The sequence below is a fragment of the Monodon monoceros genome, unplaced genomic scaffold (genome assembly GCF_005190385.1).
Source record: "Monodon monoceros isolate NGI ecotype Baffin Bay Population unplaced genomic scaffold, NGI_Narwhal_1 Super_Scaffold_12, whole genome shotgun sequence".
Classification (NCBI taxonomy): domain Eukaryota; kingdom Metazoa; phylum Chordata; class Mammalia; order Artiodactyla; family Monodontidae; genus Monodon; species Monodon monoceros.
Genome location: NW_021703768.1, coordinates 116814486 through 116824311, shown reverse-complemented (window position 1 = coordinate 116824311; position 9826 = coordinate 116814486). Strand labels below are relative to the sequence as shown.

The following is a 9826-nucleotide window of genomic DNA, read 5'->3' as shown; positions in this document are numbered from 1 at the left end:
CCCCTCCCTCCCCTCCCTCCCCACCTCCCCACCTCCTCTTCGCGTCCTCGGCTGCCCCCGTGTGGCCCTTCTCGGTACTGCAGCAGCCGGCCCTGCTCACCCAGTCTGTGGCCCCCGCGTCCCTTGCTGCCTTGCAAAGGTGAGGCTTGGAGTCATCTCCTGGTCTCAGGCGGGCAATCTCTTGTCTCCAAACCTTCAAAGACTGGTCGTCATACTCGGAGACCAGCCTCAACCGGATCCTTCTTGCTGGTTCCAGGCCGGGGGTAGGAGCCCAGGAAGCAACACCGCACCCTGCTGGCTGGGGCGGCTACCGTGGGCATGAGGTAGGTGGGCACAGCGCACTCCTGAGAGAGACGATCATATGATGATCCGGGGCCTCTGGAGGTGTACACGCACACACAAGCACCCACATGCCCCAGGCCGCCAGGTGCACACACGCACACAGGCACACACCAGCAAGCACCACGTGTCCTGTGCACGCACACTGTCACGCTTACAACAGTGACATCACCGCCCAATCAGCCCCCTTTTCCGTCCATCCATCCCTCTGTCCCCGTGTTCCCCCTCGGCCCCCCTTCTGCCTATGACCTGAGGAAACCAGTGCTTACCGTAAACTGCAAATACAAACTCCTTTCCATGGCCTAAAGTCCTGGATCACCTAGCCCACCCGTCAGACCACATCTTCTACGTCCACCCCCTTGCCCATTACTCACTATTTCTCCAGCAAAAACATGCAGCGTTCACTCACACTTCAGGTCCTGTTCACTTACTGTTTCCTCTCCTCTAAATGTTCTTCCCCCAGATCCTCCACTGGCTGCCTCCTTCCCTTCTGCCTCAATTTAAACACCACCTCCTTCCAGACCACCAGAGCTAAAAGGCTCCCTACCCTCCATTCTCTCCAAACATTTCTTTCAAAATGTGCATCCTAACCATTAAATAAATGCAAATCACAACCACAATAGGAGGGACTTCCCTGGTGGTGCAGTGGTGAAGAATCCACCTGCCAATGCAGGGGACACAGGATCGAGCCCTGGTTGGGGAAGATCTCACATGCCGTGGAGCAACTAAGCCCGTGCACCACAACTACTGAGCCTGAGTGCCACAACTACTGAAGCCCGTGCTCTGCAACAAGAGAAGCCACTGCAATGAGAAGCCCGCACACAACGAAGCGTAGCCCCAGCTCACGCAACTAGAGAAAGCCCACGTGCAGCAACGAAGACCCAACACAGCCAAAAATAAATAATAAATTAACTAATTAAAAAAAAAACCACAATGAGATACCACCTCACATCCATTAGGATGACTACTAAAAAAAAAAAAAAAGCAGAAAAAAAGCATATCCTGTGAGGATATGCAGAAATTGAAACTCTTTTGCACTATTAGTGGGAATGTAAAAGGGTGCAGCCACTGAAGTAAACAATATGATGGTTCCTCAAAAAATTAAAAATAGAGACTTCCCTGGCGGGTTAAGTCTCCACACTTCCAATGCAGGGGACACGGGTTCGATCCCTGGTCTGGGAACTAAGATCCCATATGCCGTGCGGTGCAGCCAAAACAAATTTTTTTAATTAAAAAGTTTTTTTTAATGTTTAATTAAAAATAGAATTAACATATGATCCAACAATTCCACTCCTGGGTATATACACTAAAGAATTTTTATTTATTTATTTATTTTATTTATTTATTTTTGGCTGCGTTGGGTCTTCATTGCTCCACGTGGGCTTTCTCTAGTTGCAGTGAGCAGGGGCTACTCTTTGTTGTGGTGCGCGGGCTTCCCATTGTGGTGGCTTCTCTTGTTGCAGAGCACAGGCTCTAGGCACTTGGGGTCAGTAGTTGTGGCTTGTGGGCTCTAGAGCACAGGCTCAGTAGTTGTGGTGCACGGGCTTAGTTGCTCTGCAGCACGTGGGATCTTCCCGGACCAGGGCTCGAACCCGTGTCCCCTGCATTGGCAGGCGGATTCTTAACCACCGTGCCACCAGGGAAGCCCTACACTAAAGAATTGAAAGCAGGGTCTTGAAGAGATATTTGTACACCCATGTTCACAGCAGCATTATTTACAATGGCCAAGAGGTGGAAGCAACCAACCCAAGTGTCCATCAACAGAAGAATAGATAAATGAAATGTGGCCTATACATACAATGGAATATTATTTAAAAAGGAAGTGAATTCTGACACATGCTACAACATGGATGAATCTTGAGGACATTATGCTAAGTGAAATAGGCCAGTCACAAGAAGACAAATACTGCATGATTCCACTTATTCGAGCCATGCAGAGTAGTCAGACTCATAGAGACAAAAAGTAAAATGGTGGTTGCCAGGGGCTGGAAGGAGTGCAGGAAATGGGGAGTTATTGTTTAATGGTACAGAGTTTCAGTTTTGCAAGACGAAAAGAGTTTTGGAGATGGATGGTGGTGACGGTTGCACAGCAATGTGAATGGCCTCAATGCCACAGAACTGTACACTTTAAAATGGTCAAGATCCTGATTTTTATGTTATATATATCTTACCACATGAAAAATAATAAATAGGGACTTCCCTGGCGGTCCAGTGGTTAAGACCCCACGCTTCCATTGCAGGGGGCACAGGTTCGATCCCTGGTGGGGGCACTAAGATCCCACATGCTGCACAGCACGGCCAAAAAATAAAATAAAGGCGTATTTTAAAAAATAATAATCATAAATATGTATCAAAACATTTGTTTGCTTGTTCAATCCTGCCTCACTCATTAAACTGTGAACTTCAGAAAAGCAGGGCTCTGTCTGTGTGGTGCACCTATTATGCGCTGCCAGTCACTGAGGACATGGGAAACAAGAAGACAAGGTGCCCACCTACGTGAGGTTCACAGCCTGGGGAGCAAGGGAGAAAGATGCTGAACAAACAAGTAAACAAAATTATCACCTACCAAGTGAAATGTAAGAGTGGCTTCACCAGGAAGACATCAACTGGAGCAATCAGGCACACCATCCCGGAGGAGGTGACATTTATGCTATGACCCAAGAAATGAATCAGTCATCAAGCATCTGGGAGACCAGAGCTGCAGAGAGAGGGAACAGCAAGTGCAAAGGCCCTGAGGTGAGCACAAGCCTAGTATGCTAGAGGAACAGCAGAGAGAGGAAGTGGGGAAGGAGGGTAGAGGAAAGGAGGAGGACCTGGGAGAGGGAAAGGGGATGGAGGACATTCTTGGTGGCAGAGGAGGGAGGCCCCACCAAGTCACCAACCTCCTCTTCCACAACAAATGAGCTTCTGTGAATGGTGGCTCCTAAGTGCCAAGCTCCACACTAAATGCTGTTTGTGCATTAGCTCAGAGAACGTTCACAGGGGTCCTTGGGGCAGGCGCAGTCATTATCCTAAGATTTCAAGGAGGAAATAGGGTCAGAGAGCTTGGACGAGTCGGTGGGACTAGAGCCAGAGGCAAAGAGTGGGAAGGGAGTCTTAACCACCCCAGGCAACCTGCCCTTCCCCCAGCCCCTCGGAGACCCAGTCTCAGGAGGCTCTTTCCTCTCACCTAACTGCACTCCCACTCACCTCCCTCTGCCTCAACAGCGAGGGCCTCCTACCGGCAGCCCGCCAGGTTGCTGGCTGATCACTGCCAAAGGGTTTCGGTCCCTCCCTTCACTGTTCCCCAAAAGCAAGCCAAGGAGAGAGAACCCACCCCTCTCCTTCACCCAGCTGGGGGCAGTGCTGAGAGAGGGGAGACAGAAGCCCTCTCCAGCTTCTCAACAGCCTGCTTCTGAGGCCCCTTTGCAGGTCCCGCCCTTGGGGAGCCCCATCTTAAGGGGAGGGAACCAGGAAGCCCCTGGGGCTCAAAGGCTGGATGGCAGCCTGGTAGTCAGTGAAGAGGTCCTCCAAGGCCAGGGACAGCATCATCTTCAGGCCTGAGGGGGCTGGCTTCCCCCAGATGCCCTGCCCTAAACCCTGGACTGTGGCACATGCGGAGAGAGCAGGACCCCCAGGGAGGGCTAGGTCTTCCCCCAGCTGGGAGGGATACAATAGAAAAGGAGGCGGTTCTGTCTCCTACTGGCACCCCTGGGCTCAGGGAATTGTAAGCCTCACTCACCACACTGGCTGCACCACAGAAGGAATGCCCAGGGTGGGGGCAGCCTTGGGTCCTCCCCTTCACAGCTCCCACCCTAAAACAGACATGGAGGGGGTCTTCCACCCAGAGCTGGACCCATCAGAAAATGGAAAGGCAGGGCCCCTTCCTCGTCCAAAAAGCAAGGAGAAAGTGCCTAATAGTAATATATATGAAGCTTTTTCCTTTCCTAGGTGGTCTCTCAACTTGTCATGATGTTTTTGTATTTGCTATTTAATATCATTCTAAGTAAAGAAAAATTAAAAATTTTAATGACTAGCGTGACTTCTACCGTTCATCTTTGCATTATGCAATGTCAGTTTTAAATGCAAATATAAGGACATTTCACTCATACGCAGAATCATCAGAATTGTACAGTTTGTAGCTTGTGCATGCACATGCACTTCATTCTTACCTGAGCGGTGGAAACACTGCATAAATTGAGTCAACTGTTTTTATTCACTTGGTTGGCACACATTCTACCAATACTCTCTCCCTTTGGCTTACTGGTGAGTAAGGAAGGACAGAAAGGTAAAGGGACTGAGGGCTGCTCCATCCTTCCTTGTGCTGTGTTTTCATGGTAAGGGGAAGATGCTGGCTTCTCCAGGGAAATAATATCCAGATAGGGAAGAAGCCTTGACAAAGAAATGGGGTGGGAAAAGCTGAGAAGTTACTAGGGGGGCTATGATGCTCTGGCGTGGCTGCACCTCACTGAGGACTGGTGAGAGATGAGGGCATGGAGGTAGAGGCCTTGAGTGCCCTCCACTGGGCCTTATTCTGCTCTGATCATTCCACCCCTGCCTATAACTTTCTGTGGCTCCCCAATGCCCTCAGGATAAAATCCACAGCCCTATCCCTGAGCCCCAAGGCCCTGCCTCCCCTCCTGCCACTGCTCATTGCCACACATTCTGCTGCGGCCATAGTCGTACTCTCCCTGAACCCTGGGCTTGGAACCTGCTTTTCCTTCCCTCCACCTAGAACCCTATTCCCCACCACGCCCCTTCTTCTGGCTAATGCATACTCATCCTTTGAGTTCTGACATGAATATCATCTCCTCCAAGAAACCTTCCCTCACCTCCCAGGCTGGGTCAGGCCTCTCACTTGGACTGTCACAGGCCCTGTGCTCTTCCCTCACTGCCTGGCGACTCATCCTTCTCTCTCACTACAGACCGGCTCTGTGAGACCAGGACTGGCTCCTGTGCACGTCAATAGCCCCAGGCCCCAACACACAGTAGGTGCTCAATAACGCCTGAGTTCACAGGCCCTTGCCTAGGTCTGAGCTGTGTATTGTCTCACAGGTCAGGCCTGGGGGGGGGGGGGGGGGGGGGGGGGGGAGGGACTAACTCAAGCATGACGCACCTACCAGGCCCCTGTGGTGCTTTGCATTTTTGACCTCATTCTTTACTCCCATCCTGCCCAGGAAGGGGGTGTTCTTGTATGTGCCACACAGATGAGGAGACGGAGGGTGGGACTCATCCTCTTTTCTTGCCCCCCACCACCTCACTCACATCCAGGCCCCAGCCAGTGCCACCAGACCCACGGCCTCTCAGCCAGGCTAACCCAGATGTCCTCTTTTCTGGGCCGGTCCCAGAGAAAACTCACTCCCAGCTGGGGCCTGTCCCATCCTTTCTCTCTCCCCCTCTTCCTCCCCCTCCCCACTTCCTTCCTTCCTGCTCTTGGACAGTCCCTTTGCAGGAAAGGCCCCAGAATCCGGGGCAAGGCCCCCAGGTCCAGCTGCCCGGGCCAGGACACATACTTCCTCCATCTACCAGCCCCCTCTGCCCTCCCCCGGGGCCGGAAATCGGATCCAGGCCTCGGGAACATGGGAGCCACTGCACAGGGGACAGCTTAAGGTCATCTCGTCCCTCCCTCTGCCTCCAGCCAGAGCACTGGCAGAGGAGTGCTGGAGCTCATCCTGGAGGCCTGGAGTCGGGCACCAGGCCTGGTAGGGGCTTCGTCACTCTGCCTGTGAGCTGCTTTCGTTACCCAGGCCTCTTCAGGAAGGCCCAGAGCCTTTGTCAACCTAGTATAATCACCTCTAGGATCTCATGTGCTGAGTCACTTGACACAGCACCTGGCACGAAGTGAGCGCTCGGCTGACAATGCCTCTAATCGCTATTACTCTCCCCAACACCATCACCATCTGATTTAATCCTCACAGCTATCCTGGGAAGTAGATAAGAGTTTTTAATCCTCAATTTATAAATGAGGAAACTGAGGCTTAGAAAGAAGGAAATGACTTGCCCAAGCTCCTTCAGTAAGTATCAGAACTGAGCCCAAATCCATCCGGACCAGTGGTCATCACTTCACTGCTGTGCAGCCCACCCGTCCATTCTTGGTGATTCTGGAATAATTCTTTACCTGCTGGGTGCCTCAGTTTCCCCATCCACGCAATGAGGAGGAAGATGGAGGAGGCATCTCTAAGGATCTATAAGTCTAAGGGAACTCACTCACTACTCCACTGAGCAGAGGCTAGCTGAGTGCTGTCCTGATGCCAGACCAGAGGTGGGCACAAGATAACAGATCTGACCCTGGCTGGTCCTACAGGCCAAGGTCACCCAAATCGAGGACAGACTGCAGGAATCTAACCTGGATCCTTCCTGCTGTAGCTCCATCTATTTCCCCCAATACACAGAAGACAGAAAACCTCACACTGTGGGAGAGAGAAAGGGCACCCCAGGACTGCTGAAGATTGAGGAACTGCTGGTCCCCAATCTGGTCCAGGACTGAGGGCTGGCAGGTGGGCAGAGGCAGTAATGGCATTATTCAGGAGTAGGTCGATCGATGGGCATCCCATTGCTAAGGGCTTGGGGCCAGGCAGGAGCTGCCAGGCCTGGAACAGAGCTGCCTCACCCTACCACCCCACTCGGGCCCCATCCACCCATGCCCCCGCCCTTCTGCAGGCAGCACACCCCGGATAAAAACCCTAATTGCTGAATCCTTTTTTTTTTAATTTTATTTTTTTTATACAGCAGGTTCTTATTAGTTATCCATTTTATACATATTAGTGTATATATGTCAATCCCAATCTCCCAATTCATCCCAACACTGAATCCTTGAGTAGAGATCCCTTTCTTAGCGGATTTAGCACTCTCCCCCCCCTCCGCCCCGCCACCAGTCCCAAGCTTCCTAACCAATGTTCTCCCTCAGCCCAGACTCCAGTCCCTCTGCCTTGCCACCAGAGAGGGGCCTGGATTGCCAACAACCCCACCGCACCCCACCCCCACCCCCCAGCCCCAACCCTCTGCGAGCCAGCACTAGGACAGGCCCAACAAACTAGGACGCTGGAAGAGGAAGGGAAAGAACGCACCACCTTGTCCCCGTGCAGCAGCCCAGGGAGCTGTGCAGCTCCATGGCCACCAGAGGGCGCGCGCCCCCTCCCAGAGCCGAAGCCGCCGCGACGGCGGCGGGCCCGCCGGGGCTAAGAGAGGATAAGGGTCGGGGTGCGGTCACTCCCGGCAGAATTCCCCGAAATGCAGCCCCATCCTGGGCGCGGACTCAGACTCGGAAGACAAAGGCCTCGGACGCAGCCCCTCCACCTCCGCCCGGGCCGCGCCCCGCGCTTCGGTCTTCGGTTGGCCGCTCGCGCGCCCCCTCCTGGCCATCTGGAGCACTGCGGTCTGGCGGAGCTCGGGCTGGGGGGATGGAGTGGGGAGGGGCGCAGATCAGGAGGATAAGGGAGATTTACCGGAAAGTAGAGAGTGGGGCAGGGGGTGCATAGTGGGAGTATACTGGGTTGTAGTGGTTAACACTGGGTGAACAGGAGTACTGGGTAGGTACTGATTGTAGGGTACTGGGTGGACAAGAGGAGGGCGCTAGAGGCCACCACGCAGGTACCCGGCGAAGTGGGTCATCCCTGGGGGATATTAAGGGGCACCAAGCCTAAATTGAAAGGAGGGCACCAGATAGTTACTGGGTATGAACTGCGGGGTGGGGTGCTGAGTGGATATTTGAAAATACTGAGTAAGCATAGGGGGCTAGTGGATAACAACTGGAGGTGCCAAGTGGGTACTTGGAAGTACTGGCAGGCCCTGGGAAGATACTGGGTGAGTACCAGAGGCACTAGGTGGGAACTGAGCCCACACTGGGAATCACTGAGTTTGTTTCAGGGTACTGGGGACATGGGCAATAGTGGTGAGAAGTGGGGATACTGGTGGACATTGGGTGAGTACTGGAAGTCACTGGGCTTGCACTCATACCCTGGACAGGATGGCACTTCCCCAGCAGTACCTCAGTGCCCCCTCCCAACAGCCCCTCGAGGCTGGATCATTGTGCCATTTTCACAGCGTGGACTTAGATCAGAGATGTCCCTTGGCCAGTGAAGGTCTCCTGCCCTGATCAGAACCTGTTCCTGCTTTCCTGGACAGAAGTTGCGGCGGGGGGCGGGGAGTGCTGCACATGGACAGAGGACAGAGCCCTCATACTGTCCACCTCCCCCAGATGGAGAGGAAAGTAAAGACAGGTCAGCCCCTCATCTCTAGAAAAATAAGGAGCCCTCTCCTCAGTCCCTCCCACCAGGCTTCGGCCTCCTGGCCCAGCTTGCTGGCTGCTGGGCCGGGAGGGGCTGCCAGGCTCGGCCTCCTGCCCACTGCGGGGCGCCGGGGGAGGGCGGCGCGCGGCTCGTGATGCCGCGTTGCCATGGAGACGCTGCCGCATCCTGACTGCTCCTGGCAACGGGGTCCCGCAGCCAGGCAGGCGCTCGGCGGGGACCCCAGGGAGCGGGCGCGCCAGGCTGCCCACGGCGCCGCCAGACCCCCGGGACAAGGATACGAATCCCCCACCCACAGGTACCCCTCAGTCATACTCCCATGGCTCACACAAGTACACAGGCGCCCCAGCTGCAGCAGCCCAGGCGGAATTGCAGCCCAAACCCGCCCTGCAGCCCCTACTCATTAATTCAGCAAACATTTGCCGACCGTCTCAGTGCCAGGCGCGAGATGGCCACTGCGGCTGCGGCGACGAGTCACACAGGGACGCAACGCCGCCACCCCCACCCCCCATCTCACAGCCCACAGAGGAAGCAGACACAGAAACAGTGCGATCATCGATACTGTGACCCCAACAACTGCCACCCGCCGACTGTGCTAAGCCCTCCTCAGGCAGCGTCTCACCCAAACTGTAGCACCCTTGGGAAGCACTGTGAGAACCCCTTTTTACAGATGAGGAAACCGAGGCATGGAGAGCTTATTTATTCACCAGAGGGCATATCGTATGGATCTTAACCACTTCCCCACACTACCCCTGCCAGAAGGGTTTCCAGAGCATAGATGAGGGAGGACCCAACTCAGCTGGGGAGGTGGGAAGGAGAATTTCAGACTTGGAGGCCTGGGAGAAAATGAAAATCTGCCAGCCAGAGCAAGAGGAGGCATCCGTGGCTAAAATGACAACCAGAGCAAAGACCTGGAGAATTTAGAGTGTGAGGGAGAGCAAAGGGCAGAATATGTGGTTAGGAAGCTGCTTGGAGACTGATCTGGGAGGCTCCATATGCCAAGCCAAGGGGCCTGACTCCATCCCTAGAGGAGTAGGAAGGTACAAGTAAGGGAGGGGTGCACTGACTGTTCCTCTGGCAACCATGGGGAGAGGGGGCGGGCCCAGAGTGGGGTGAAGCTGGGAGACTGGGGAGCAGGCCATGGTCATCATCCCGGTGAGGGACAAATGGATCCAGCCCCCTGGCAGTGGGGTCCAGAGAGGAAGCAGGACACCTCCTTCTTGACTTCCCAAGCAGATTCTTTGCCTGAACCAGGAACCCAG

At 54.1% G+C, this 9826-nt stretch overlaps 1 protein-coding gene across 2 annotated transcripts in view; it reads right to left on the bottom strand.

Moving 5' to 3' along the window:
• The window catches only part of PSD2 (pleckstrin and Sec7 domain containing 2), a 112267-nt gene that overhangs the window by 64198 nt on the left and 38243 nt on the right, over window positions 1-9826 (bottom strand). Inside the window, exon 1 of one of the 2 annotated variants that reach the window (XM_029218776.1) lies at window positions 101-367. The exons of the other annotated variant lie outside the window; for it this stretch is intronic. The gene's annotated coding sequence lies outside the window, so the exon portion shown is untranslated. Of the gene's footprint in view, window positions 1-100; window positions 368-9826 lie in introns of those variants that run through there. 2 annotated transcript variants of the gene reach the window in all.